Raw genomic sequence first — 20000 nt, forward strand, 5'->3', positions numbered from 1 at the left:
AGCTTACAGCACCTGGTATTCCCAGGCGGTCTCCCATCCAAGTACTAACCAGGCCCGCCCCTGCTTAGCTTCCGAGATCAGACGAGATCGGGCGTTCTCAGGGTAGTATGGCCGTAAGCCCTTGCTCATTTTGGAAAAATCCTTTTTGAAGGCGACACTGGCCAACAGGATTCCCACAAAAATCATTGCTTTCCCCAAAGAGTGGGAAAGAGCGCCCTCTTCCGTCAGGCGAGAGCAGAAAGCATAAAAAGCTTACAGCACCTGGTATTCCCAGGCGGTCTCCCATCCAAGTACTAACCAGGCCCGCCCCTGCTTAGCTTCCGAGATCGGACGAGATCGGGCGTTCTCAGGGTAGTATGGCCGTAAGCCCTTGCTCATTTTGGAAAAATCCTTTTTGAAGGCGACACTGGCCAACAGGATTCCCACAAAAATCATTGCTTCCCCCAACAAGTGGGAAAGAGCACCCTCTTCCGTCAGGCGAGAGCAGAAAGCATAAAAAGCTTACAGCACCTGGTATTCCCAGGCGGGCTCCCATCCAAGTACTAACCAGGCCCGCCCCTGCTTAGCTTCCGAGATTGGACGACATCGGGCGTTCTCAGGGTAGTATGGCCGTAAGCCCTTGATCATTTTGGAAAAATCCTTTTTGAAGGCGACACTGGCCAACAGGATTCCCACAAAAATCATTGCTTTCCCCAAAGAGTGGGAAAGAGCGCCCTCTTCCGTCAGGCGAGAGCAGAAAGCATAAAAAGCTTACAGCACCTGGTATTCCCAGGCGGTCTCCCATCCAAGTACTAAACAGGTCCGCCCCTGCTTAGCTTCCGAGATCGGACGAGATCGGGCGTTCTCAGGGTAGTATGGCCGTAAGCCCTTGGTCATTTTGGAAAATTCCTTTTTGAAGGCGACACTGGCCAACAGGATTCCCACAAAAATCATTGCTTTCCCCAACAAGTGGGAAAGAGCGCCCTCTTCCGTCAGGCGAGAGCAGAAAGCATAAAAAGATTACAGCATAAAAAGCTTACAGCACCTGGTATTCCCAGGCGGTCTCCCATCCAAGTACTAACCAGGCCCGCCCCTGCTTAGCTTCCGAGATCAGACGAGATCGGGCGTTCTCAGGGTAGTATGGCCGTAAGCCCTTGCTCATTTTGGAAAAATCCTTTTTGAAGGCGACACTGGCCAAAAGGATTCCCACAAAAATCATTGCTTTCCCCAACAAGTGGGAAAAAGCGCCGTCTTCCGTCAGGGGAGAGCAGAAAGCATAAAAAGCTTACAGCATAAAAAGCTTACAGCACCTGGTATTCCCAGGCGGTCTCCCATCCAAGTACTAACCAGGCCCGCCCCTGCTTAGCTTCCGAGATCGGACGAGATCGGGCTTTCTCAGGGTAGTATGGCCGTAAGCCCTTGCTTGCTTTGGAAAAATCCTTTTTGAAGGCGACACTGGCCAACAGGATTCCCACAAAAATCATTGCTTTCCCCAACAAGTGGGAAAGAGCGCCCTCTTCCGTCAGGCGAGAGCAGAAAAAGCTTACAGCACCTGGTATTCCCAGGCGGTCTCTCATCCAAATACTAACCAGTCCCACCCCTGCTGAGCTTCCGAGATCGGGGGTTCTCAGGGTAGTATGGCCGTAAGCCCTTGCTCTTTTTGGAAAAATCCTTTTTAAAGGCGACACTGGCCAACAGGATTCCCACAAAAATCATTGCTTTCCCCAAAGAGTGGGAAAGAGCGCCCTCCTCCGTCAGGCGAGAGCAGAAAGCATAAAAAGCTTACAGCACCTGGTATTCCCAGGTGGTCTCGAGAAAACCTTCAAAAATCCTTTTTGAAGGCGACACTGGCCAAAAGGAATCCCACAAAAATCATTGCTTTCCCCAACAAGTGGGAAAAAGCGCCGTCTTCCGTCAGGGGAGAGCAGAAAGCATAAAAAGCTTACAGCACCTGGTAGTCCCAGGCGGTCTCCCATCCAAGTACTAACCAGGCCCGCCCCTGCTTAGCTTCCGAGATCAGACGAGATCAGTCGTTCTCAGGGTAGTATGGCCGTAAGCACGTACGCATTTTGGAAAAATCCTTTTTGAAGGCGACACTGGCCAACAGGATTCCCACAAAAATCATTGCTTCCCCCAACAAGTGGGAAAGAGCGCCCTCTTCCGTCAGGCGAGAGCAGAAAGCATAAAAAGCTTACAGCACCTGGTATTCCCAGGCGGTCTCCCATCCAAGTACTAACCAGGCCCGCCCCTGCTTAGCTTCCGAGATCGGACGAGATCGGAGGTTCTCAGGGTAGTATGGCCGTAAGCCCTTGCTCATTTTGGAAAAATCCTTTTTGAAGGCGACACTGGCCAACAGGATTCCCACAAAAATCATTGCTTTCCCCAAAGAGTGGGAAAGAGCGCCCTCTTCCGTCAGACGAGAGCAGAAAGCATAAAAAGCTTACAGCACCTGGTATTCCCAGGAGGTCTCCCATCCAAGTACTAACCAGGCCCACCCCTGCTTAGCTTCCAAGATCGGACGAGATCGGGCGTTCTCATGGTAGTATGGCCGTAAGCCCTTGCTCATTTTGGAAAAATCCTTTTTGAAGGCGACACTGGCCAACAGGATTCCCACAAAAATCATTGCTTCCCCCAACAAGTGGGAAAGAGCGCCCTCTTCCATCAGGCGAGAGCAGAAAGCATAAAACGCTTACAGCACCTGGTATTCCCAGGCGGTCTCCCATCCAAGTACTAACCAGGCCCGCCCCTGCTTAGCTTCCGAGATCGGACGAGATCAGGCGTTCTCAGGGTAGTATGGCCGTAAGCCCTTGCTCATTTTGGAAAAATCCTTTTTGAAGGCGACACTGGCCAACAGGATTCCCACAAAAATCATTGCTTTCCCCAACAAGTGGGAAAGAGCGCCCTCTTCCGTCAGGGGAGAGCAGAAAGCATAAAAAGCTTACAGCAAATGGTATTCCCAGGCGGTCTCCCATCCAAGTACTAACCAGGCCCGCCCCTGCTTAGCTTCCGAGATCGGACGAGATCGGGCGTTCTCAGGGTAGTATGGCCGTTAGCCCTTGCTCATTTTGGAAAAATCCTTTTTGAAGGCGACACTGGCCAACAGGACTCCCACAAAAATCATTGCTTCCCCCAACAAGTGGGAAAGAGCGCCCTCTTCCGTCAGGCGAGAGCAGAAAGCATAAAGAGCTTACAGCACCTGGTATTCCCAGGCGGTCTCCCATCCAAGTACTAACCAGGCCCACCCCTGCTTAGCTTCCGAGATCGGACGAGATCGGGCGTTCTCAGGGTAGTATGGCCGTAAGCCCTTGCTCATTTTGGAAAAATCCTTTTTGAAGGCGACACTGGCCAACAGGATTCCCACAAAAATCATTGCTTCCCCCAACAAGTGGGAAAGAGCGCCCTCTTCCGTCAGGCGAGAGCAGAAAGCATAAAACGCTTACAGCACCTGGTATTCCCAGGCGGTCTCTCATCCAAGTACTAACCAGGCCCGCCCCTGCTTAGCTTCCGAGATCGGACGAGATCGGGCGTTCTCAGGGTAGTATGGCCGTAAGCCCTTGCTCAATTTGGAAAAATCCTTTTTGAAGGCGACACTGGCCAACAGGATTCCCACAAAAATCATTGCTTTCCCCAACAAGTGGGAAAGAGCGCCCTCTTCCGTCAGGGGAGAGCAGAAACCATAAAAAGCTTACAGCATAAAAGGCTTACAGCACCTGGTATTCCCAGGCCGTCTCCGATCCAAGTACTAACCAGGCCCGCCCCTGCTTCGCTTCCGAGATCGAATGAGATCGGTCGTTCTCAGGGTAGTATGGCCGTAAGCCCTTGCTCATTTTGGAAAAATCCTTTTTGAAGGCGACACTGGCCAACAGGATTCCCACAAAAATCATTGCTTCCCCCAACAAGTGGGAAAGAGCGCCCTCTTCCGTCATGCGAGAGCAGAAAGCATAAAACGCTTACAGCACCGGGTATTCCCAGGCGGTCTCCCATCCAAGTACTAACCAGGCCCGCCCCTGCTTAGCTTCCGAGATCAGACGAGATCGGGCGTTCTCAGGGTAGTATGGCCGTAAGCCCGTGCTCATTTTGGAAAAATCCTTTTTGAAGGCGACACTGGCCAACAGGATTCCCACAAAAATCATTGCTTTCCCCAACAAGTGGGAAAGAGCGCCCTCTTCCGTCAGGGGAGAGCAGAAAGCATAAAAAGCTTACAGCATAAAAAGCTTACAGCACCTGGTATTCCCAGGCGGTCTCCCATCCAAGTACTAACCAGGCCCGCCCCTGCTTAGCTTCCGAGATCAGACGAGATCGGGCGTTCTCAGGGTAGTATGGCCGTAAGCCCTTGCTCATTTTGGAAAAATCCTTTTTGAAGGCGACACTGGCCAACAGGATTCCCACAAAAATCATTGCTTCCCCCAACAAGTGGGAAAGAGCGCCCTCTTCCGTCAGGCGAGAGCAGAAAGCATAAAAAGCTTACAGCACCTGGTATTCCCAGGCGGTCTCCCATCCAAGTACTAAACAGGCCCGCCCCTGCTTAGCTTCCGAGATCGGACGAGATCGGGCGTTCTCAGGGTAGTATGGCCGTAAGCCCTTGCTCATTTTGGAAAAATCCTTTTTGAAGGCGACACTGGCCAACAGGATTCCCACAAAAATCATTGCTTTCCCCAACAAGTGGGAAAGAGCGCCCTCTTCCGTCAGACGAGAGCAGAAAGCATAAAAAGCTTACAGCATAAAAAGCTTACAGCACCTGGTATTCCCAGGCGGTCTCCCATCCAAGTACTAACCAGGCCCGCCCCTGCTTAGCTTCCGAGATCAGACGAGATCGGGCGTTCTCAGGGTAGTATGGCCGTAAGCCCTTGCTCATTTCGGAAAAATCCTTTTTGAAGGCGACACTGGCCAACAGGATTCCCACAAAAATCATTGCTTCCCCCAACAAGTGGGAAAGAGCACCCTCTTCCGTCAGGCGAGAGCAGAAAGCATAAAAAGCTTACAGCACCTGGTATTCCCAGGCGGTCTCCCATCCAAGTACTAACCAGGCCCGCCCCTGCTTAGCTTCCGAGATCGGACGACATCGGGCGTTCTCAGGGTAGTATGGCCGTAAGCCCTTGATCATTTTGGAAAAATCCTTTTTGAAGGCGACACTGGCCAACAGGATTCCCACAAAAATCATTGCTTTCCCCAAAGAGTGGGAAAGAGCGCCCTCTTCCGTCAGGCGAGAGCAGAAAGCATAAAAAGCTTACAGCACCTGGTATTCCCAGGCGGTCTCCCATCCAAGTACTAACCAGGTCCGCCCCTGCTTAGCTTCCGAGATCGGACGAGATCGGGCGTTCTCAGGGTAGTATGGCCGTAAGCCCTTGCTCATTTTGGAAAAATCCTTTTTGAAGGCGACACTGGCCAACAGGATTCCCACAAAAATCATTGCTTTCCCCAAAGAGTGGGAAAGAGCGCCCTCTTCCATCAGGCGAGAGCAGAAAGCATAAAAAGCTTACAGCACCTGGTATTCCCAGGCGGTCTCCCATCCAAGTACTAACCAGGCCCGCCCCTGCTTAGCTTCCGAGATCGGACGAGATCGGGCGTTCTCAGGGTAGTATGGCCGTAAGCCCTTGCTCATTTTGGAAAAATCCTTTTTGAAGGCGACACTGGCCAACAGGATTCCCACAAAAATCATTGCTTTCCCCAACAAGTGGGAAAGAGCGCCCTCTTCCGTCAGGCGAGAGCAGAAAGCAAAAAAAGCTTACAGCATAAAAAGCTTACAGCACCTGGTATTCCCAGGCGGTCTCCCATCCAAGTACTAACCAGGCCCGCCCCTGCTTAGCTTCCGAGATCGGGCGTTCTCAGGGTAGTATGGCCATAAGCCCTTGATCATTTTGGAAAAATCATTTTTGAAGGCGACACTGGCCAACAGGATTCCCACAAAAATCATTGCTTTCCCCAAAGAGTGGGAAAGAGCGCCTTCTTCCGTCAGGCGAGAGCAGAAAGCATAAAAAGCTTACAGCAACTGGTATTCCGAGGCGGTCTCCCATTCAAGTACTAACCAGGTCCGCCCCTGCTTAGCTTCCGAGATCGGACGAGATCGGGCGTTCTCAGGGTAGTATGGCCGTAAGCCCTGGCTCATTTTGGAAAAATCCTTTTTGAAGGCGACACTGGCCAACAGGATTCCCACAAAAATCATTGCTTTCCCCAAAGAGTGGGAAAGAGCGCCCTCTTCCGTCAGGCGAGAGCAGAAAGCATAAAAATCTTACAGCACCTGGTATTCCCAGGCGGTCTCCCATCCAAGTACTAACCAGGCCCGCCCCTGCTTAGCTTCCGAGATCGGACGAGATCGGGCGTTCTCAGGGTAGTATGGCCGTAAGCCCTTGCTCATTTTGGAAAAATCCTTTTTGAAGGCGACACTGGCCAACAGGATTCCCACAAAAATCATTGCTTTCCCCAACAAGTGGGAAAGAGCGCCCTCTTCCGTCAGGCGAGAGCAGAAAGCATAAAAAGCTTACAGCATAAAAAGCTTACAGCACCTGGTATTCCCAGGCGGTCTCCCATCCAAGTACTAACCAGGCCCGCCCCTGCTTAGCTTCCGAGATCAGACGAGATCGGGCGTTCTCAGGGTAGTATGGCCGTAAGCCCTTGCTCATTTTGGAAAAATCCTTTTTGAAGGCGACACTGGCCAACAGGATTCCCACAAAAATCATTGCTTTCCCCAAAGAGTGGGAAAGAGCGCCCTCTTCCGTCAGGCGAGAGCAGAAAGCATAAAAAGCTTACAGCACCTGGTATTCCCAGGCGGTCTCCCATCCAAGTACTAACCAGGCCCGCCCCTGCTTAGCTTCCGAGATCAGACGAGATCAGGCGTTCTCAGGGTAGTATGGCCGCAAGCCCTTGCTCATTTTGGAAAAATCCTTTTTGAAGGCGACACTGGCCAACAGGATTCCCACAAAAATCATTGCTTCCCCCAACAAGTGGGAAAGAGCACCCTCTTCCGTCAGGCGAGAGCAGAAAGCATAAAAAGCTTACAGCACCTGGTATTCCCAGGCGGTCTCCCATCCAAGTACTAACCAGGCCCGCCCCTGCTTAGCTTCCGAGATCGGACGAGATCGGGCGTTCTCAGGGTAGTATGGCCGTAAGCCCTTGATCATTTTGGAAAAATCCTTTTTGAAGGCGACACTGGCCAACAGGATTCCCACAAAAATCATTGCTTTCCCCAAAGAGTGGGAAAGAGCGCCCTCTTCCGTCAGGCGAGAGCAGAAAGCATAAAAAGCTTACAGCACCTGGTATTCCCAGGCGGTCCCCCATCCAAGTACTAACCAGGTCCGCCCCTGCTTAGCTTCCGAGATCGGACGAGATCGGGCGTTCTCAGGGTAGTATGGCCGTAAGCCCTTGCTCATTTTGGAAAAATCCTTTTTGAAGGCGACACTGGCCAACAGGATTCCCACAAAAATCATTGCTTTCCCCAAAGAGTGGGAAAGAGCGCCCTCTTCCGTCAGGCGAGAGCAGAAAGCATAAAAAGCTTACAGCACCTGGTATTCCCAGGCGGTCTCCCATCCAAGTACTAACCAGGCCCGCCCCTGCTTAGCTTCCGAGATCGGACGAGATCAGGCGTTCTCAGGGTAGTATGGCCGTAAGCCCTTGCTCATTTTGGAAAAATCCTTTTTGAAGGCGACACTGGCCAACAGGATTCCCACAAAAATCATTGCTTTCCCCAACAAGTGGGAAAGAGCGCCCTCTTCCGTCAGGCGAGAGCAGAAAGCAAAAAAAGCTTACAGCATAAAAAGCTTACAGCACCTGGTATTCCCAGGCGGTCTCCCATCCAAGTACTAACCAGGCCCGCCCCTGCTTAGCTTCCGAGATCGGACGAGATCGGGCGTTCTCAGGGTAGTATGGCCGTAAGCCCTTGCTCATTTTGGAAAAATCCTTTTTGAAGGCGACACTGGCCAACAGGAGTCCCACAAAAATCATTGCTTTCCCCAAAGAATGGGAAAGAGCGCCCTCTTCCGTCAGGCGAGAGCAGAAAGCATAAAAAGCTTACAGCACCTGGTATTCCCAGGCGGTCTCCCATCCAAGTACTAACCAGGCCCGCCCCTGCTTAGCTTCCGAGATCGGACGAGATCGGGCGTTCTCAGGGTAGTATGGCCGTAAGCCCTTGCTCATTTTGGAAAAATCCTTTTTGAAGGCGACACTGGCCAACAGGATTCCCACAAAAATCATTGCTTTCCCCAACAAGTGGGAAAGAGCGCCCTCTTCCGTCAGGGGAGAGCAGAAAGCATAAAAAGCTTACAGCATAAAAAGCTTACAGCACCTGGTATTCCCAGGCGGTCCCCCATCCAAGTACTAACCAGGCCCGCCCCTGCTTAGCTTCCGAGATCGGACGAGATCGGGCGTTCTCAGGGTAGTATGGCCGTAAGCCCTTGCTCACTTTGGAAAATTCCTTTTTGAAGGCGACACTGGCCAACAGGATTCCCACAAAAATCATTGCTTCCCCCAACAAGTGGGAAAGAGCGCCCTCTTCCGTCAGGCGAGAGCAGAAAGCATAAAAAGCTTACAGCACCTGGTATTCCCAGGCGGTCTCCCATCCAAGTACTAACCAGGCCCGCCCCTGCTTAGCTTCCGAGATTGGACGAGATCTGGCGTTCTCAGGGTAGTATGGCCGTAAGCCCTTGCTCATTTTGGAAAAATCCTTTTTGAAGGCGACACTGGCCAACAGGATTCCCACAAAAATCATTGCTTTCCCCAACAAGTGGGAAAGAGCGCCCTCTTCCGTCAGGCGAGAGAAGAAAGCATAAAAAGCTTACAGCACCTGGTATTCCCAGGCGGTCTCCCATCCAAGTACTAACCAGGCCCGCCCCTGCTTAGCTTCCGAGATCGGACGTTCTCAGGGTAGTATGGCCGTAAGCCCTTGCTTAGTTTGGAAAAATCCTTTTTGAAGGCGACACTGGCCAACAGGATTCCCACAAAAATCATTGCTTCCCCCAACAAGTGGGAAAGAGCGCCCTCTTCCGTCAGGCGAGAGCAGAAAGCATTAAAAGCTTACAGCACCTGGTATTCCCAGGCGGTCTCCCATCCAAGTACTAACCAGGCCCGCCCCTGCTTAGCTTCCGAGATCGGACGAGATCGGGCGTTCTCAGGGTAGTATGGCCGTAAGCCCTTGCTTGCTTTGGAAAAATCCTTTTTGAAGGCGACACTGGCCAACAGGATTCCCACAAAAATCATTGCTTTCCCCAACAAGTGGGAAAGAGCGCCCTCTTCCGTCAGGCGAGAGCAGAAAAAGCTTACAGCACCTGGTATTCCCAGGCGGTCTCCCATCCAAATACTAACCAGTCCCACCCCTGCTGAGCTTCCGAGATCGGGGGTTCTCAAGGTAGTAACGCCGTAAGCCCTTGCTCTTTTTGGAAAAATCCTTTTTGAAGGCGACACTGGCCAACAGGATTCCCACAAAAATCATTGCTTTCCCCAAAGAGTGGGAATGAGCGCCCTCCTCCGTCAGGCGAGAGCAGAAAGCATAAAAAGCTTACAGCACCTGGTATTGCCAGGTGGTCTCCCACCCAAGTACTAACCAGGCCCGCCCCTGCTTAGCTACCGAGATCGGACGAGATCAGGCGTTCGCAGGGTAGTATGGCCGTAAGCCCTTGCTCAGTTTGGAAAAATCCTTTTTGAAGGCGACACTGGCCAACAGGATTCCCACAAAAATCATTGCTTCCCCCAACAAGTGGGAAAGAGCGCCCTCTTCCGTCAGGCGAGAGCAGAAAGCATAAAAAGCTTACAGCACCTGGTATTCCCAGGCGGTCTCCCATCCAAGTACTAACCAGTCCCGCCCCTGCTGTGCTTCCGAGATCGGGGGTTCTCAGGGTAGTATGGCCGTAAGCCCTTGCTCTTTTTGGAAAAATCCTTTTTGAAGGCGACACTGGCCAACAGGATTCCCACAAAAATCATTGCTTTCCCCAAAGAGTGGGAAAGAGCGCCCTCCTCCGTCAGGCGAGAGCAGAAAGCATAAAAAGCTTACAGCACCTTGTATTCCCAGGTGGTCTCGAGAAAGCCTTCAAAAATCCTTTTTGAAGGCGACACTGGCCAAAAGGATTCCCACAAAAATCATTGCTTTCCCCAACAAGTGGGAAAAAGCGCCGTCTTCCGTCAGGGGAGAGCAGAAAGCATAAAAAGCTTACAGCACCTGGTAGTCCCAGGCGGTCTCCCATCCAAGTACTAACCAGGCCCGCCCCTGCTTAGCTTCCGAGATCAGACGAGATCAGTCGTTCTCAGGGTAGTATGGCCGTAAGCACGTACGCATTTTGGAAAAATCCTTTTTGAAGGCGACACTGGCCAACAGGATTCCCACAAAAATCATTGCTTCCCCCAACAAGTGGGAAAGAGCGCCCTCTTCCGTCAGGCGAGAGCAGAAAGCATAAAAAGCTTACAGCACCTGGTATTCCCAGGCGGTCTCCCATCCAAGTACTAACCAGGCCCGCCCCTGCTTAGCTTCCGAGATCGGACGAGATCGGGCGTTCTCAGGGTAGTATGTCCGTAAGCCCTTGCTTGCTTTGGAAAAATCCTTTTTGAAGGCGACACTGGCCAACAGGATTCCCACAAAAATCATTGCTTTCCCCAACAAGTGGGAAAGAGCGCCCTCTTCCGTCAGGCGAGAGCAGAAAAAGCTTACAGCACCTGGTATTCCCAGGCGGTCTCCCATCCAAATACTAACCAGTCCCACCCCTGCTGAGCTTCCGAGATCGGGGGTTCTCAAGGTAGTAACGCCGTAAGCCCTTGCTCTTTTTGGAAAAATCCTTTTTGAAGGCGACACTGGCCAACAGGATTCCCACAAAAATCATTGCTTTCCCCAAAGAGTGGGAAAGAGCGCCCTCTTCCGTCAGGCGAGAGCAGAAAGCATAAAACGCTTACAGCACCTGGTATTCCCAGGCGGTCTTACATCCAAGTACTAACCAGGCCCGCCCCTGCTTAGCTTCCGAGATCGGACGAGATCGGGCGTTCTCAGGGTAGTATGGCCGTAAGCCCTTGCTCATTTTGGAAAAATCCTTTTTGAAGGCGACACTGGCCAACAGGATTCCCACAAAAATCATTGCTTTCCCCAAAGAGTGGGAAAGAGCGCCCTCTTCCGTCAGGCGAGAGCAGAAAGCATAAAAAGCTTACAGCACCTGGTATTCCCAGGCGGTCTCCCATCCAAGTACTAACCAGTCCCGCCCCTGCTGTGCTTCCGAGATCGGGGGTTCTCAGGGTAGTATGGCCGTAAGCCCTTGCTCATTTTGGAAAAATCCTTTTTGAAGGCGACACTGGCCAACAGGATTCCCACAAAAATCATTGCTTTCCCCAACAAGTGGGAAAGAGCGCCCTCTTCCGTCAGGCGAGAGCAGAAAGCATAAAAAGATTACAGCATAAAAAGCTTACAGCACCTGGTATTCCCAGGTGGTCTCCCATCCAAGTACTAACCAGGCCCGCCCCTGCTTAGCTTCCGAGATCAGACGAGATCGGGCGTTCTCAGGGTAGTATGGCCGTAAGCCCTTGCTCATTTTGGAAAAATCCTTTTTGAAGGCGACACTGGCCAACAGGATTCCCACAAAAATCATTGCTTTCCCCAAAGAGTGGGAAAGAGCGCCCTCTTCCGTCAGGCGAGAGCAGAAAGCATAAAACGCTTACAGCACCTGGTATTCCCAGGCGGTCTCCCATCCAAGTACTAACCAGGCCCGCCCCTGCTTAGCTTCCGAGATCGGACGAGATCGGGCGTTCTCAGGGTAGTATGGCCGTAAGCCCTTGCTCATTTTGGAAAAATCCTTTTTGAAGGCGACACTGGCCAACAGGATTCCCACAAAAATCATTGCTTTCCCCAAAGAGTGGGAAAGAGCGCCCTCTTCCGTCAGGCGAGAGCAGAAAGCATAAAACGCTTACAGCACCTGGTATTCCCAGGCGGTCTCCCATCCAAGTACTAACCAGGCCCGCCCCTGCTTAGCTTCCGAGATCGGACGAGATCGGGCGTTCTGAGGGTAGTATGGCCGTAAGCCCTTGCTCATTTTGGAAAAATCCTTTTTGAAGGCGACACTGGCCAACAGGATTCCCACAAAAATCATTGCTTTCCCCAACAAGTGGGAAAGAGCGCCCTCTTCCGTCAGGCGAGAGCAGAAAGCATAAAAAGCTTACAGCACCTGGTATTCCCAGGCGGTCTCCCATCCAAGTACTAACCAGGCCCGCCCCTGCTTAGCTTCCGAGATCGGACGAGATCGGGCGTTGTCAGGGTAGTATGGCCGTAAGCCCTTGCTCATTTTGGAAAAATCCTTTTTGAAGGCGACACTGGCCAACAGGATTCCCACAAAAATCATTGCTTCCCCCAACAAGTGGGAAAGAGCGCCCTCTTCCGTCAGGCGAGAGCAGAAAGCATAAAAAGCTTACAGCACCTGGTATTCCCAGGCGGTCTCCCATCCAAGTACTAACCAGGCCCGCCCCTGCTTAGCTTCCGAGATCGGACGAGATCGGGCATTCTCAGGGTAGTATGGCCGTAAGCCCTTGCCAAATTTGGAAAAATCCTTTTTGAAGGCAACACTGGCCAAAAGGATTCCCACAAAAATCATTGCTTTCCCCAACAAGTGGGAAAAAGCGCCGTCTTCCGTCAGGGGAGAGCAGAAAGCATAAAAAGCTTACAGCACCTGGTATTCCCAGGCGGTCTCCCATCCAAGTACTAACCAGGCCCGCCCCTGCTTAGCTTCCGAGATCGGACGAGATCGGGCGTTCTCAGGGTAGTATGGCCGTAAGCCCTTGCTCATTTTGGAAAAATCCTTTTTGAAGGCGACACTGGCCAACAGGATTCCCACAAAAATCATTGCTTTCCCCAAAGAGTGGGAAAGAGCGCCCTCTTCCGTCAGGCGAGAGGAGAAAGCATAAAAAGCTTACAGCACCTGGTATTCCCAGGCGGTCTCCCATTCAAGTACTAACCAGGCCCGCCCCTGCTTAGCTTCCGAGATCGGACGAGATCTGGCGTTCTCAGGGTAGTATGGCCGTAAGGCCTTGCTCATTTTGGAAAAATCCTTTTTGAAGGCGACACTGGCCAACAGGATTCCCACAAAAATCATTGCTTTCCCCAACAAGTGGGAAAGAGCGCCCTCTTCCGTCAGGCGAGAGCAGAAAGCATAAAAAGCTTACAGCACCTGGTATTCCCAGGCGGTCTCCCATCCAAGTACTAACCAGGCCCGCCCCTGCTTAGCTTCCAAGATCGGACGAGATCGGGCTTTCTCAGGGTAGTATGGCCGTAAGCCCTTGCTTGCTTTGGAAAAATCCTTTTTGAAGGCGACACTGGCCAACAGGATTCCCACAAAAATCATTGCTTTCCCCAACAAGTGGGAAAGAGCGCCCTCTTCCGTCAGGCGAGAGCAGAAAAAGCTTACAGCACCTGGTATTCCCAGGCGGTCTCCCATCCAAATACTAACCAGTCCCACCCCTGCTGAGCTTCCGAGATCGGGGGTTCTCAGGGTAGTATGGCCGTAAGCCCTTGCTCATTTTGGAAAAATCCTTTTTGAAGGCGACACTGGCCAACAGGATTCCCACAAAAATCATTGCTTTCCCCAAAGAGTGGGAAAGAGCGCCCTCCTCCGTCAGGCGAGAGCAGAAAGCATAAAAAGCTTACAGCACCTGGTATTCCCAGGTGGTCTCGAGAAAGCCTTCAAAAATCCTTTTTGAAGGCGACACTGGCCAAAAGGATTCCCACAAAAATCATTGCTTTCCCCAACAAGTGGGAAAAAGCGCCGTCTTCCGTCAGGGGAGAGCAGAAAGCATAAAAAGCTTACAGCACCTGGTAGTCCCAGGCGGTCTCCCATCCAAGTACTAACCAGGCCCGCCCCTGCTTAGCTTCCGAGATCAGACGAGATCAGTCGTTCTCAGGGTAGTATGGCCGTAAGCACGTACGCATTTTGGAAAAATCCTTTTTGAAGGCGACACTGGCCAACAGGATTCCCACAAAAATCATTGCTTCCCCCAACAAGTGGGAAAGAGCGCCCTCTTCCGTCAGGCGAGAGCAGAAAGCATTAAAAGCTTACAGCACCTGGTATTCCCAGGCGGTCTCCCATCCAAGTACTAACCAGGCCCGCCCCTGCTTAGCTTCCGAGATCGGACGAGATCGGGCGTTCTCAGGGTAGTATGTCCGTAAGCCCTTGCTTGCTTTGGAAAAATCCTTTTTGAAGGCGACACTGGCCAACAGGATTCCCACAAAAATCATTGCTTTCCCCAACAAGTGGGAAAGAGCGCCCTCTTCCGTCAGGCGAGAGCAGAAAAAGCTTACAGCACCTGGTATTCCCAGGCGGTCTCCCATCCAAATACTAACCAGTCCCACCCCTGCTGAGCTTCCGAGATCGGGGGTTCTCAAGGTAGTAACGCCGTAAGCCCTTGCTCTTTTTGGAAAAATCCTTTTTGAAGGCGACACTGGCCAACAGGATTCCCACAAAAATCATTGCTTTCCCCAAAGAGTGGGAAAGAGCGCCCTCTTCCGTCAGGCGAGAGCAGAAAGCATAAAACGCTTACAGCACCTGGTATTCCCAGGCGGTCTTACATCCAAGTACTAACCAGGCCCGCCCCTGCTTAGCTTCCGAGATCGGACGAGATCGGGCGTTCTCAGGGTAGTATGGCCGTAAGCCCTTGCTCATTTTGGAAAAATCCTTTTTGAAGGCGACACTGGCCAACAGGATTCCCACAAAAATCATTGCTTTCCCCAAAGAGTGGGAAAGAGCGCCCTCTTCCGTCAGGCGAGAGCAGAAAGCATAAAAAGCTTACAGCACCTGGTATTCCCAGGCGGTCTCCCATCCAAGTACTAACCAGTCCCGCCCCTGCTGTGCTTCCGAGATCGGGGGTTCTCAGGGTAGTATGGCCGTAAGCCCTTGCTCATTTTGGAAAAATCCTTTTTGAAGGCGACACTGGCCAACAGGATTCCCACAAAAATCATTGCTTTCCCCAACAAGTGGGAAAGAGCGCCCTCTTCCGTCAGGCGAGAGCAGAAAGCATAAAAAGATTACAGCATAAAAAGCTTACAGCACCTGGTATTCCCAGGTGGTCTCCCATCCAAGTACTAACCAGGCCCGCCCCTGCTTAGCTTCCGAGATCAGACGAGATCGGGCGTTCTCAGGGTAGTATGGCCGTAAGCCCTTGCTCATTTTGGAAAAATCCTTTTTGAAGGCGACACTGGCCAACAGGATTCCCACAAAAATCATTGCTTTCCCCAAAGAGTGGGAAAGAGCGCCCTCTTCCGTCAGGCGAGAGCAGAAAGCATAAAACGCTTACAGCACCTGGTATTCCCAGGCGGTCTCCCATCCAAGTACTAACCAGGCCCGCCCCTGCTTAGCTTCCGAGATCGGACGAGATCGGGCGTTCTCAGGGTAGTATGGCCGTAAGCCCTTGCTCATTTTGGAAAAATCCTTTTTGAAGGCGACACTGGCCAACAGGATTCCCACAAAAATCATTGCTTTCCCCAAAGAGTGGGAAAGAGCGCCCTCTTCCGTCAGGCGAGAGCAGAAAGCATAAAACGCTTACAGCACCTGGTATTCCCAGGCGGTCTCCCATCCAAGTACTAACCAGGCCCGCCCCTGCTTAGCTTCCGAGATCGGACGAGATCGGGCGTTCTCAGGGTAGTATGGCCGTAAGCCCTTGCTCATTTTGGAAAAATCCTTTTTGAAGGCGACACTGGCCAACAGGATTCCCACAAAAATCATTGCTTTCCCCAACAAGTGGGAAAGAGCGCCCTCTTCCGTCAGGCGAGAGCAGAAAGCATAAAAAGCTTACAGCACCTGGTATTCCCAGGCGGTCTCCCATCCAAGTACTAACCAGGCCCGCCCCTGCTTAGCTTCCGAGATCGGACGAGATCGGGCGTTGTCAGGGTAGTATGGCCGTAAGCCCTTGCTCATTTTGGAAAAATCCTTTTTGAAGGCGACACTGGCCAACAGGATTCCCACAAAAATCATTGCTTCCCCCAACAAGTGGGAAAGAGCGCCCTCTTCCGTCAGGCGAGAGCAGAAAGCATAAAAAGCTTACAGCACCTGGTATTCCCAGGCGGTCTCCCATCCAAGTACTAACCAGGCCCGCCCCTGCTTAGCTTCCGAGATCGGACGAGATCGGGCATTCTCAGGGTAGTATGGCCGTAAGCCCTTGCCAAATTTGGAAAAATCCTTTTTGAAGGCAACACTGGCCAAAAGGATTCCCACAAAAATCATTGCTTTCCCCAACAAGTGGGAAAAAGCGCCGTCTTCCGTCAGGGGAGAGCAGAAAGCATAAAAAGCTTACAGCACCTGGTATTCCCAGGCGGTCTCCCATCCAAGTACTAACCAGGCCCGCCCCTGCTTAGCTTCCGAGATCGGACGAGATCGGGCGTTCTCAGGGTAGTATGGCCGTAAGCCCTTGCTCATTTTGGAAAAATCCTTTTTGAAGGCGACACTGGCCAACAGGATTCCCACAAAAATCATTGCTTTCCCCAAAGAGTGGGAAAGAGCGCCCTCTTCCGTCAGGCGAGAGGAGAAAGCATAAAAAGCTTACAGCACCTGGTATTCCCAGGCGGTCTCCCATTCAAGTACTAACCAGGCCCGCCCCTGCTTAGCTTCCGAGATCGGACGAGATCTGGCGTTCTCAGGGTAGTATGGCCGTAAGGCCTTGCTCATTTTGGAAAAATCCTTTTTGAAGGCGACACTGGCCAACAGGATTCCCACAAAAATCATTGCTTTCCCCAACAAGTGGGAAAGAGCGCCCTCTTCCGTCAGGCGAGAGCAGAAAGCATAAAAAGCTTACAGCACCTGGTATTCCCAGGCGGTCTCCCATCCAAGTACTAACCAGGCCCGCCCCTGCTTAGCTTCCAAGATCGGACGAGATCGGGCTTTCTCAGGGTAGTATGGCCGTAAGCCCTTGCTTGCTTTGGAAAAATCCTTTTTGAAGGCGACACTGGCCAACAGGATTCCCACAAAAATCATTGCTTTCCCCAACAAGTGGGAAAGAGCGCCCTCTTCCGTCAGGCGAGAGCAGAAAAAGCTTACAGCACCTGGTATTCCCAGGCGGTCTCCCATCCAAATACTAACCAGTCCCACCCCTGCTGAGCTTCCGAGATCGGGGGTTCTCAGGGTAGTATGGCCGTAAGCCCTTGCTCATTTTGGAAAAATCCTTTTTGAAGGCGACACTGGCCAACAGGATTCCCACAAAAATCATTGCTTTCCCCAAAGAGTGGGAAAGAGCGCCCTCCTCCGTCAGGCGAGAGCAGAAAGCATAAAAAGCTTACAGCACCTGGTATTCCCAGGTGGTCTCGAGAAAGCCTTCAAAAATCCTTTTTGAAGGCGACACTGGCCAAAAGGATTCCCACAAAAATCATTGCTTTCCCCAACAAGTGGGAAAAAGCGCCGTCTTCCGTCAGGGGAGAGCAGAAAGCATAAAAAGCTTACAGCACCTGGTAGTCCCAGGCGGTCTCCCATCCAAGTACTAACCAGGCCCGCCCCTGCTTAGCTTCCGAGATCAGACGAGATCAGTCGTTCTCAGGGTAGTATGGCCGTAAGCACGTACGCATTTTGGAAAAATCCTTTTTGAAGGCGACACTGGCCAACAGGATTCCCACAAAAATCATTGCTTCCCCCAACAAGTGGGAAAGAGCGCCCTCTTCCGTCAGGCGAGAGCAGAAAGCATTAAAAGCTTACAGCACCTGGTATTCCCAGGCGGTCTCCCATCCAAGTACTAACCAGGCCCGCCCCTGCTTAGCTTCCGAGATCGGACGAGATCGGGCGTTCTCAGGGTAGTATGGCCGTAAGCCCTTGCTTGCTTTGGAAAAATCCTTTTTGAAGGCGACACTGGCCAACAGGATTCCCACAAAAATCATTGCTTTCCCCAACAAGTGGGAAAGAGCGCCCTCTTCCGTCAGGCGAGAGCAGAAAAAGCTTACAGCACCTGGTATTCCCAGGCGGTCTCCCATCCAAATACTAACCAGTCCCACCCCTGCTGAGCTTCCGAGATCGGGGGTTCTCAAGGTAGTAACGCCGTAAGCCCTTGCTCTTTTTGGAAAAATCCTTTTTGAAGGCGACACTGGCCAACAGGATTCCCACAAAAATCATTGCTTTCCCCAAAGAGTGGGAATGAGCGCCCTTCTCCGTCAGGCGAGAGCAGAAAGCATAAAAAGCTTACAGCACCTGGTATTCCCAGGTGGTCTCCCATCCAAGTACTAACCAGGCCCGCCCCTGCTTAGCTTCCGAGATCGGACGAGATCAGGCGTTCGCAGGGTAGTATGGCCGTAAGCCCTTGCTCAGTTTGGAAAAATCCTTTTTGAAGGCGACACTGGCCAACAGGATTCCCACAAAAATCATTGCTTTCCCCAAAGAGTGGGAAAGAGCGCCCTCTTCCGTCAGGGGAGAGCAGAAAGCATAAAAAGCTTACAGCATAAAAGGCTTACAGCACCTGGTATTCCCAGGCGGTCTCCCATCCAAGTACTAACCAGGCCCGCCCCTGCTTAGCTTCCGAGATCGGATGAGATCGGTCGTTCTCAGGGTAGTATGGCCGTAAGCCCTTGCTCATTTTGGAAAAATCCTTTTTGAAGGCAACACTGGCCAACAGGATTCCCACAAAAATCATTGCTTCCCCCAACAAGTGGGACAGAGCGCCCTCTTCCGTCAGGCGAGAGCAGAAAGCATAAAACACTTACAGCACCTGGTATTCCCAGGCGGTCTCCCATCCAAGTACTAACCAGGCCCGCCCCTGCTTAGCTTCCGAGATCGGACGAGATCGGGCGTTCTCAGGGTAGTATGGCCGTAAGCCCTTGCTCATTTTGGAGAAATCCTTCTTGAAGGCGACACTGGCCAACAGGATTCCCACAAAAATCATTGCTTTCCCCAACAAGTGGGAAAGAGCGCCCTCTTCCGTCAGGGGAGAGCAGAAAGCATAAAAAGCTTACAGCACCTGGTATTCCCAGGCGGTCTCCCATCCAAGTACTAACCAGGCCCCCCCCCTGCTTAGCTTCCGAGATTGGACGAGATCGGGCATTCTCAGGGTAGTATGGCCGTAAGCCCTTGCTCAGTTTGGAAAAATCCTTTTTGAAGGCGACACTGGCCAACAAGATTCCCACAAAAATCATTGCTTCCCCCAACAAGTGGGAAAGAGCGCCCACTTCCGTCAGGCGAGAGCAGAAAGCATAAAAAGCTTAGAGCACCTGGTATTCCCAGGCGGTCTCCCATCCAAGTACTAACCAGGCCCGCCCCTGCTTAGCTTCCGAGATCGGACGAGATCGGGCGTTCTCAGGGTAGTATGGCCGTAAGCCCTTGCTCATTTTGGAAAAATCCTTTTTGAAGGCGACACTGGCCAACAGGATTCCCACAAAAATCATTGCTTCCCCCAACAAGTGGGAAAGAGCGCCCTCTTCCGTCAGGCGAGAGCAGAAAGCATAAAAAGCTTACAGCATAAAAAGCTTAAGGCACCTGGTATTCCCAGGCGGTCTCCCATCCAAGTACTAACCAGGCCCGCCCCTGTTTAGCTTCCGAGATCAGACGAGATCAGGCGTTCTCAGGGTAGTATGGCCGTAAGCACTTACTCATTTTGGAAAAATCCTTTTTGAAGGCGACACTGGCCAACAGGATTCCCACAAAAATCATTGCTTTCCCCAAAGAGTGGGAAAGAGCGCCCTCTTCCGTCAGGCGACAGCAGAAAGCATAAAAAGCTTACAGCACCTGGTATTCCCAGGCGGTCTCCCATCCAAGTACTAACCAGGCCCGCCCCTGCTTAGCTTCCGAGATCGGACGAGATCGGGCGTTCTCAGGGTAGTATGGCCGTAAGCCCTTGCTCATTTTGGAAAAATCCTTTTTGAAGGCGACACTGGCCAACAGGATTCCCACAAAAATCATTGCTTTCCCCAACAAGTGGGAAAGAGCGCCCTCTTCCGTCAGGCGAGAGCAGAAAGCATAAAAAGCTTACAGCACCTGGTATTCCCAGGCGGTCTCCCATCCAAGTACTAACCAGGCCCGCCCCTGCTTAGCTTTCGAGATCGGACGAGATCGGGCGTTCTCAGGGTAGTATGGCCGTAAGCCCTTGCTCATTTTGGAAAAATCCTTTTT

The 20000-nt window shown here is 51.9% G+C and overlaps 66 non-coding genes and 8 pseudogenes across 66 annotated transcripts; all 74 read right to left on the reverse strand.

Annotated features, from left to right (window-relative positions):
* LOC144900752 (5S ribosomal RNA) lies at positions 1-119 on the reverse strand. The gene has a single exon (XR_013628939.1). It is a non-coding gene; the product is annotated as a 5S ribosomal RNA (ribosomal RNA).
* A 130-nt stretch (positions 120-249) lies between these two features.
* Positions 250-368, reverse strand: LOC144900411 (5S ribosomal RNA). The gene has a single exon (XR_013628743.1). It is a non-coding gene; the product is annotated as a 5S ribosomal RNA (ribosomal RNA).
* A 130-nt stretch (positions 369-498) lies between these two features.
* On the reverse strand, positions 499-617 carry LOC144900342 (5S ribosomal RNA). Its single transcript, XR_013628677.1, has one exon. It is a non-coding gene; the product is annotated as a 5S ribosomal RNA (ribosomal RNA).
* Positions 618-747: 130 nt separating this feature from the next.
* Positions 748-866, reverse strand: LOC144900015 (5S ribosomal RNA). Its single transcript, XR_013628350.1, has one exon. It is a non-coding gene; the product is annotated as a 5S ribosomal RNA (ribosomal RNA).
* Positions 867-1012: 146 nt separating this feature from the next.
* LOC144900753 (5S ribosomal RNA) lies at positions 1013-1131 on the reverse strand. Its single transcript, XR_013628940.1, has one exon. It is a non-coding gene; the product is annotated as a 5S ribosomal RNA (ribosomal RNA).
* Positions 1132-1277: 146 nt separating this feature from the next.
* On the reverse strand, positions 1278-1396 carry LOC144899964 (5S ribosomal RNA). The gene has a single exon (XR_013628299.1). It is a non-coding gene; the product is annotated as a 5S ribosomal RNA (ribosomal RNA).
* Positions 1397-1519: 123 nt separating this feature from the next.
* Positions 1520-1628, reverse strand: LOC144900592 (5S ribosomal RNA; annotated as a pseudogene).
* Positions 1629-1918: 290 nt separating this feature from the next.
* On the reverse strand, positions 1919-2037 carry LOC144900406 (5S ribosomal RNA). Its single transcript, XR_013628738.1, has one exon. It is a non-coding gene; the product is annotated as a 5S ribosomal RNA (ribosomal RNA).
* A 130-nt stretch (positions 2038-2167) lies between these two features.
* On the reverse strand, positions 2168-2286 carry LOC144900003 (5S ribosomal RNA). The gene has a single exon (XR_013628338.1). It is a non-coding gene; the product is annotated as a 5S ribosomal RNA (ribosomal RNA).
* Positions 2287-2416: 130 nt separating this feature from the next.
* On the reverse strand, positions 2417-2535 carry LOC144900063 (5S ribosomal RNA). Its single transcript, XR_013628398.1, has one exon. It is a non-coding gene; the product is annotated as a 5S ribosomal RNA (ribosomal RNA).
* A 130-nt stretch (positions 2536-2665) lies between these two features.
* On the reverse strand, positions 2666-2784 carry LOC144899953 (5S ribosomal RNA). Its single transcript, XR_013628288.1, has one exon. It is a non-coding gene; the product is annotated as a 5S ribosomal RNA (ribosomal RNA).
* Positions 2785-2914: 130 nt separating this feature from the next.
* Positions 2915-3033, reverse strand: LOC144900413 (5S ribosomal RNA). The gene has a single exon (XR_013628745.1). It is a non-coding gene; the product is annotated as a 5S ribosomal RNA (ribosomal RNA).
* Positions 3034-3163: 130 nt separating this feature from the next.
* LOC144900657 (5S ribosomal RNA) lies at positions 3164-3282 on the reverse strand. The gene has a single exon (XR_013628844.1). It is a non-coding gene; the product is annotated as a 5S ribosomal RNA (ribosomal RNA).
* Positions 3283-3412: 130 nt separating this feature from the next.
* Positions 3413-3531, reverse strand: LOC144900138 (5S ribosomal RNA). Its single transcript, XR_013628473.1, has one exon. It is a non-coding gene; the product is annotated as a 5S ribosomal RNA (ribosomal RNA).
* Positions 3532-3677: 146 nt separating this feature from the next.
* On the reverse strand, positions 3678-3796 carry LOC144900220 (5S ribosomal RNA). The gene has a single exon (XR_013628555.1). It is a non-coding gene; the product is annotated as a 5S ribosomal RNA (ribosomal RNA).
* A 130-nt stretch (positions 3797-3926) lies between these two features.
* LOC144899884 (5S ribosomal RNA) lies at positions 3927-4045 on the reverse strand. Its single transcript, XR_013628219.1, has one exon. It is a non-coding gene; the product is annotated as a 5S ribosomal RNA (ribosomal RNA).
* A 146-nt stretch (positions 4046-4191) lies between these two features.
* LOC144900754 (5S ribosomal RNA) lies at positions 4192-4310 on the reverse strand. Its single transcript, XR_013628941.1, has one exon. It is a non-coding gene; the product is annotated as a 5S ribosomal RNA (ribosomal RNA).
* A 130-nt stretch (positions 4311-4440) lies between these two features.
* On the reverse strand, positions 4441-4559 carry LOC144900944 (5S ribosomal RNA). Its single transcript, XR_013629132.1, has one exon. It is a non-coding gene; the product is annotated as a 5S ribosomal RNA (ribosomal RNA).
* Positions 4560-4705: 146 nt separating this feature from the next.
* LOC144900756 (5S ribosomal RNA) lies at positions 4706-4824 on the reverse strand. Its single transcript, XR_013628943.1, has one exon. It is a non-coding gene; the product is annotated as a 5S ribosomal RNA (ribosomal RNA).
* A 130-nt stretch (positions 4825-4954) lies between these two features.
* On the reverse strand, positions 4955-5073 carry LOC144900206 (5S ribosomal RNA). The gene has a single exon (XR_013628541.1). It is a non-coding gene; the product is annotated as a 5S ribosomal RNA (ribosomal RNA).
* A 130-nt stretch (positions 5074-5203) lies between these two features.
* On the reverse strand, positions 5204-5322 carry LOC144900933 (5S ribosomal RNA). The gene has a single exon (XR_013629121.1). It is a non-coding gene; the product is annotated as a 5S ribosomal RNA (ribosomal RNA).
* Positions 5323-5452: 130 nt separating this feature from the next.
* LOC144900421 (5S ribosomal RNA) lies at positions 5453-5571 on the reverse strand. Its single transcript, XR_013628753.1, has one exon. It is a non-coding gene; the product is annotated as a 5S ribosomal RNA (ribosomal RNA).
* Positions 5572-5717: 146 nt separating this feature from the next.
* On the reverse strand, positions 5718-5826 carry LOC144900480 (5S ribosomal RNA; annotated as a pseudogene).
* A 130-nt stretch (positions 5827-5956) lies between these two features.
* Positions 5957-6075, reverse strand: LOC144900396 (5S ribosomal RNA). Its single transcript, XR_013628728.1, has one exon. It is a non-coding gene; the product is annotated as a 5S ribosomal RNA (ribosomal RNA).
* Positions 6076-6205: 130 nt separating this feature from the next.
* On the reverse strand, positions 6206-6324 carry LOC144899918 (5S ribosomal RNA). The gene has a single exon (XR_013628253.1). It is a non-coding gene; the product is annotated as a 5S ribosomal RNA (ribosomal RNA).
* A 146-nt stretch (positions 6325-6470) lies between these two features.
* Positions 6471-6589, reverse strand: LOC144900757 (5S ribosomal RNA). Its single transcript, XR_013628944.1, has one exon. It is a non-coding gene; the product is annotated as a 5S ribosomal RNA (ribosomal RNA).
* A 130-nt stretch (positions 6590-6719) lies between these two features.
* Positions 6720-6838, reverse strand: LOC144900043 (5S ribosomal RNA). Its single transcript, XR_013628378.1, has one exon. It is a non-coding gene; the product is annotated as a 5S ribosomal RNA (ribosomal RNA).
* Positions 6839-6968: 130 nt separating this feature from the next.
* On the reverse strand, positions 6969-7087 carry LOC144900432 (5S ribosomal RNA). Its single transcript, XR_013628763.1, has one exon. It is a non-coding gene; the product is annotated as a 5S ribosomal RNA (ribosomal RNA).
* Positions 7088-7217: 130 nt separating this feature from the next.
* Positions 7218-7336, reverse strand: LOC144900986 (5S ribosomal RNA). The gene has a single exon (XR_013629174.1). It is a non-coding gene; the product is annotated as a 5S ribosomal RNA (ribosomal RNA).
* A 130-nt stretch (positions 7337-7466) lies between these two features.
* On the reverse strand, positions 7467-7585 carry LOC144900957 (5S ribosomal RNA). Its single transcript, XR_013629145.1, has one exon. It is a non-coding gene; the product is annotated as a 5S ribosomal RNA (ribosomal RNA).
* Positions 7586-7731: 146 nt separating this feature from the next.
* On the reverse strand, positions 7732-7850 carry LOC144900443 (5S ribosomal RNA). Its single transcript, XR_013628764.1, has one exon. It is a non-coding gene; the product is annotated as a 5S ribosomal RNA (ribosomal RNA).
* Positions 7851-7980: 130 nt separating this feature from the next.
* LOC144900453 (5S ribosomal RNA) lies at positions 7981-8099 on the reverse strand. The gene has a single exon (XR_013628765.1). It is a non-coding gene; the product is annotated as a 5S ribosomal RNA (ribosomal RNA).
* A 146-nt stretch (positions 8100-8245) lies between these two features.
* LOC144900717 (5S ribosomal RNA) lies at positions 8246-8364 on the reverse strand. The gene has a single exon (XR_013628904.1). It is a non-coding gene; the product is annotated as a 5S ribosomal RNA (ribosomal RNA).
* A 130-nt stretch (positions 8365-8494) lies between these two features.
* Positions 8495-8613, reverse strand: LOC144900297 (5S ribosomal RNA). The gene has a single exon (XR_013628631.1). It is a non-coding gene; the product is annotated as a 5S ribosomal RNA (ribosomal RNA).
* A 130-nt stretch (positions 8614-8743) lies between these two features.
* On the reverse strand, positions 8744-8852 carry LOC144900500 (5S ribosomal RNA; annotated as a pseudogene).
* A 130-nt stretch (positions 8853-8982) lies between these two features.
* Positions 8983-9101, reverse strand: LOC144900464 (5S ribosomal RNA). Its single transcript, XR_013628766.1, has one exon. It is a non-coding gene; the product is annotated as a 5S ribosomal RNA (ribosomal RNA).
* Positions 9102-9463: 362 nt separating this feature from the next.
* Positions 9464-9582, reverse strand: LOC144900390 (5S ribosomal RNA). The gene has a single exon (XR_013628722.1). It is a non-coding gene; the product is annotated as a 5S ribosomal RNA (ribosomal RNA).
* Positions 9583-9712: 130 nt separating this feature from the next.
* LOC144900570 (5S ribosomal RNA) lies at positions 9713-9821 on the reverse strand (annotated as a pseudogene).
* A 290-nt stretch (positions 9822-10111) lies between these two features.
* On the reverse strand, positions 10112-10230 carry LOC144900407 (5S ribosomal RNA). Its single transcript, XR_013628739.1, has one exon. It is a non-coding gene; the product is annotated as a 5S ribosomal RNA (ribosomal RNA).
* A 130-nt stretch (positions 10231-10360) lies between these two features.
* On the reverse strand, positions 10361-10479 carry LOC144899992 (5S ribosomal RNA). The gene has a single exon (XR_013628327.1). It is a non-coding gene; the product is annotated as a 5S ribosomal RNA (ribosomal RNA).
* A 362-nt stretch (positions 10480-10841) lies between these two features.
* On the reverse strand, positions 10842-10960 carry LOC144900337 (5S ribosomal RNA). Its single transcript, XR_013628672.1, has one exon. It is a non-coding gene; the product is annotated as a 5S ribosomal RNA (ribosomal RNA).
* Positions 10961-11090: 130 nt separating this feature from the next.
* LOC144900571 (5S ribosomal RNA) lies at positions 11091-11199 on the reverse strand (annotated as a pseudogene).
* A 146-nt stretch (positions 11200-11345) lies between these two features.
* LOC144900715 (5S ribosomal RNA) lies at positions 11346-11464 on the reverse strand. Its single transcript, XR_013628902.1, has one exon. It is a non-coding gene; the product is annotated as a 5S ribosomal RNA (ribosomal RNA).
* Positions 11465-11594: 130 nt separating this feature from the next.
* Positions 11595-11713, reverse strand: LOC144900836 (5S ribosomal RNA). Its single transcript, XR_013629023.1, has one exon. It is a non-coding gene; the product is annotated as a 5S ribosomal RNA (ribosomal RNA).
* Positions 11714-11843: 130 nt separating this feature from the next.
* On the reverse strand, positions 11844-11962 carry LOC144900072 (5S ribosomal RNA). The gene has a single exon (XR_013628407.1). It is a non-coding gene; the product is annotated as a 5S ribosomal RNA (ribosomal RNA).
* Positions 11963-12092: 130 nt separating this feature from the next.
* Positions 12093-12211, reverse strand: LOC144900841 (5S ribosomal RNA). The gene has a single exon (XR_013629028.1). It is a non-coding gene; the product is annotated as a 5S ribosomal RNA (ribosomal RNA).
* Positions 12212-12341: 130 nt separating this feature from the next.
* Positions 12342-12460, reverse strand: LOC144900909 (5S ribosomal RNA). The gene has a single exon (XR_013629097.1). It is a non-coding gene; the product is annotated as a 5S ribosomal RNA (ribosomal RNA).
* Positions 12461-12590: 130 nt separating this feature from the next.
* On the reverse strand, positions 12591-12709 carry LOC144900476 (5S ribosomal RNA). Its single transcript, XR_013628768.1, has one exon. It is a non-coding gene; the product is annotated as a 5S ribosomal RNA (ribosomal RNA).
* A 130-nt stretch (positions 12710-12839) lies between these two features.
* Positions 12840-12958, reverse strand: LOC144900326 (5S ribosomal RNA). The gene has a single exon (XR_013628661.1). It is a non-coding gene; the product is annotated as a 5S ribosomal RNA (ribosomal RNA).
* Positions 12959-13088: 130 nt separating this feature from the next.
* LOC144900225 (5S ribosomal RNA) lies at positions 13089-13207 on the reverse strand. The gene has a single exon (XR_013628560.1). It is a non-coding gene; the product is annotated as a 5S ribosomal RNA (ribosomal RNA).
* A 123-nt stretch (positions 13208-13330) lies between these two features.
* Positions 13331-13439, reverse strand: LOC144900561 (5S ribosomal RNA; annotated as a pseudogene).
* A 290-nt stretch (positions 13440-13729) lies between these two features.
* LOC144900408 (5S ribosomal RNA) lies at positions 13730-13848 on the reverse strand. Its single transcript, XR_013628740.1, has one exon. It is a non-coding gene; the product is annotated as a 5S ribosomal RNA (ribosomal RNA).
* A 130-nt stretch (positions 13849-13978) lies between these two features.
* Positions 13979-14097, reverse strand: LOC144899993 (5S ribosomal RNA). Its single transcript, XR_013628328.1, has one exon. It is a non-coding gene; the product is annotated as a 5S ribosomal RNA (ribosomal RNA).
* A 362-nt stretch (positions 14098-14459) lies between these two features.
* LOC144900338 (5S ribosomal RNA) lies at positions 14460-14578 on the reverse strand. Its single transcript, XR_013628673.1, has one exon. It is a non-coding gene; the product is annotated as a 5S ribosomal RNA (ribosomal RNA).
* Positions 14579-14708: 130 nt separating this feature from the next.
* On the reverse strand, positions 14709-14817 carry LOC144900572 (5S ribosomal RNA; annotated as a pseudogene).
* Positions 14818-14963: 146 nt separating this feature from the next.
* LOC144900716 (5S ribosomal RNA) lies at positions 14964-15082 on the reverse strand. The gene has a single exon (XR_013628903.1). It is a non-coding gene; the product is annotated as a 5S ribosomal RNA (ribosomal RNA).
* A 130-nt stretch (positions 15083-15212) lies between these two features.
* LOC144900837 (5S ribosomal RNA) lies at positions 15213-15331 on the reverse strand. The gene has a single exon (XR_013629024.1). It is a non-coding gene; the product is annotated as a 5S ribosomal RNA (ribosomal RNA).
* Positions 15332-15461: 130 nt separating this feature from the next.
* LOC144900838 (5S ribosomal RNA) lies at positions 15462-15580 on the reverse strand. Its single transcript, XR_013629025.1, has one exon. It is a non-coding gene; the product is annotated as a 5S ribosomal RNA (ribosomal RNA).
* A 130-nt stretch (positions 15581-15710) lies between these two features.
* On the reverse strand, positions 15711-15829 carry LOC144900852 (5S ribosomal RNA). The gene has a single exon (XR_013629039.1). It is a non-coding gene; the product is annotated as a 5S ribosomal RNA (ribosomal RNA).
* Positions 15830-15959: 130 nt separating this feature from the next.
* Positions 15960-16078, reverse strand: LOC144900910 (5S ribosomal RNA). The gene has a single exon (XR_013629098.1). It is a non-coding gene; the product is annotated as a 5S ribosomal RNA (ribosomal RNA).
* A 130-nt stretch (positions 16079-16208) lies between these two features.
* LOC144900487 (5S ribosomal RNA) lies at positions 16209-16327 on the reverse strand. The gene has a single exon (XR_013628770.1). It is a non-coding gene; the product is annotated as a 5S ribosomal RNA (ribosomal RNA).
* A 130-nt stretch (positions 16328-16457) lies between these two features.
* LOC144900327 (5S ribosomal RNA) lies at positions 16458-16576 on the reverse strand. Its single transcript, XR_013628662.1, has one exon. It is a non-coding gene; the product is annotated as a 5S ribosomal RNA (ribosomal RNA).
* A 130-nt stretch (positions 16577-16706) lies between these two features.
* Positions 16707-16825, reverse strand: LOC144900226 (5S ribosomal RNA). The gene has a single exon (XR_013628561.1). It is a non-coding gene; the product is annotated as a 5S ribosomal RNA (ribosomal RNA).
* Positions 16826-16948: 123 nt separating this feature from the next.
* On the reverse strand, positions 16949-17057 carry LOC144900562 (5S ribosomal RNA; annotated as a pseudogene).
* Positions 17058-17347: 290 nt separating this feature from the next.
* Positions 17348-17466, reverse strand: LOC144900409 (5S ribosomal RNA). The gene has a single exon (XR_013628741.1). It is a non-coding gene; the product is annotated as a 5S ribosomal RNA (ribosomal RNA).
* Positions 17467-17596: 130 nt separating this feature from the next.
* On the reverse strand, positions 17597-17715 carry LOC144900498 (5S ribosomal RNA). The gene has a single exon (XR_013628771.1). It is a non-coding gene; the product is annotated as a 5S ribosomal RNA (ribosomal RNA).
* Positions 17716-18077: 362 nt separating this feature from the next.
* Positions 18078-18196, reverse strand: LOC144899941 (5S ribosomal RNA). The gene has a single exon (XR_013628276.1). It is a non-coding gene; the product is annotated as a 5S ribosomal RNA (ribosomal RNA).
* A 146-nt stretch (positions 18197-18342) lies between these two features.
* On the reverse strand, positions 18343-18461 carry LOC144900945 (5S ribosomal RNA). The gene has a single exon (XR_013629133.1). It is a non-coding gene; the product is annotated as a 5S ribosomal RNA (ribosomal RNA).
* Positions 18462-18591: 130 nt separating this feature from the next.
* Positions 18592-18710, reverse strand: LOC144899917 (5S ribosomal RNA). Its single transcript, XR_013628252.1, has one exon. It is a non-coding gene; the product is annotated as a 5S ribosomal RNA (ribosomal RNA).
* Positions 18711-18840: 130 nt separating this feature from the next.
* LOC144900386 (5S ribosomal RNA) lies at positions 18841-18960 on the reverse strand. The gene has a single exon (XR_013628718.1). It is a non-coding gene; the product is annotated as a 5S ribosomal RNA (ribosomal RNA).
* A 130-nt stretch (positions 18961-19090) lies between these two features.
* Positions 19091-19209, reverse strand: LOC144900118 (5S ribosomal RNA). The gene has a single exon (XR_013628452.1). It is a non-coding gene; the product is annotated as a 5S ribosomal RNA (ribosomal RNA).
* A 146-nt stretch (positions 19210-19355) lies between these two features.
* On the reverse strand, positions 19356-19474 carry LOC144900308 (5S ribosomal RNA). The gene has a single exon (XR_013628643.1). It is a non-coding gene; the product is annotated as a 5S ribosomal RNA (ribosomal RNA).
* A 130-nt stretch (positions 19475-19604) lies between these two features.
* Positions 19605-19723, reverse strand: LOC144900509 (5S ribosomal RNA). The gene has a single exon (XR_013628772.1). It is a non-coding gene; the product is annotated as a 5S ribosomal RNA (ribosomal RNA).
* A 130-nt stretch (positions 19724-19853) lies between these two features.
* LOC144901010 (5S ribosomal RNA) lies at positions 19854-19972 on the reverse strand. Its single transcript, XR_013629199.1, has one exon. It is a non-coding gene; the product is annotated as a 5S ribosomal RNA (ribosomal RNA).
* Positions 19973-20000: the final 28 nt, after the last annotated feature.

Source organism: Doryrhamphus excisus, linkage group LG9, assembly GCF_037039965.1.
Source record: "Doryrhamphus excisus strain RoL-2023G ecotype Guam linkage group LG9, RoL_Dexc_Guam_v1.1, whole genome shotgun sequence".
NCBI lineage: Eukaryota > Metazoa > Chordata > Actinopteri > Syngnathiformes > Syngnathidae > Doryrhamphus > Doryrhamphus excisus.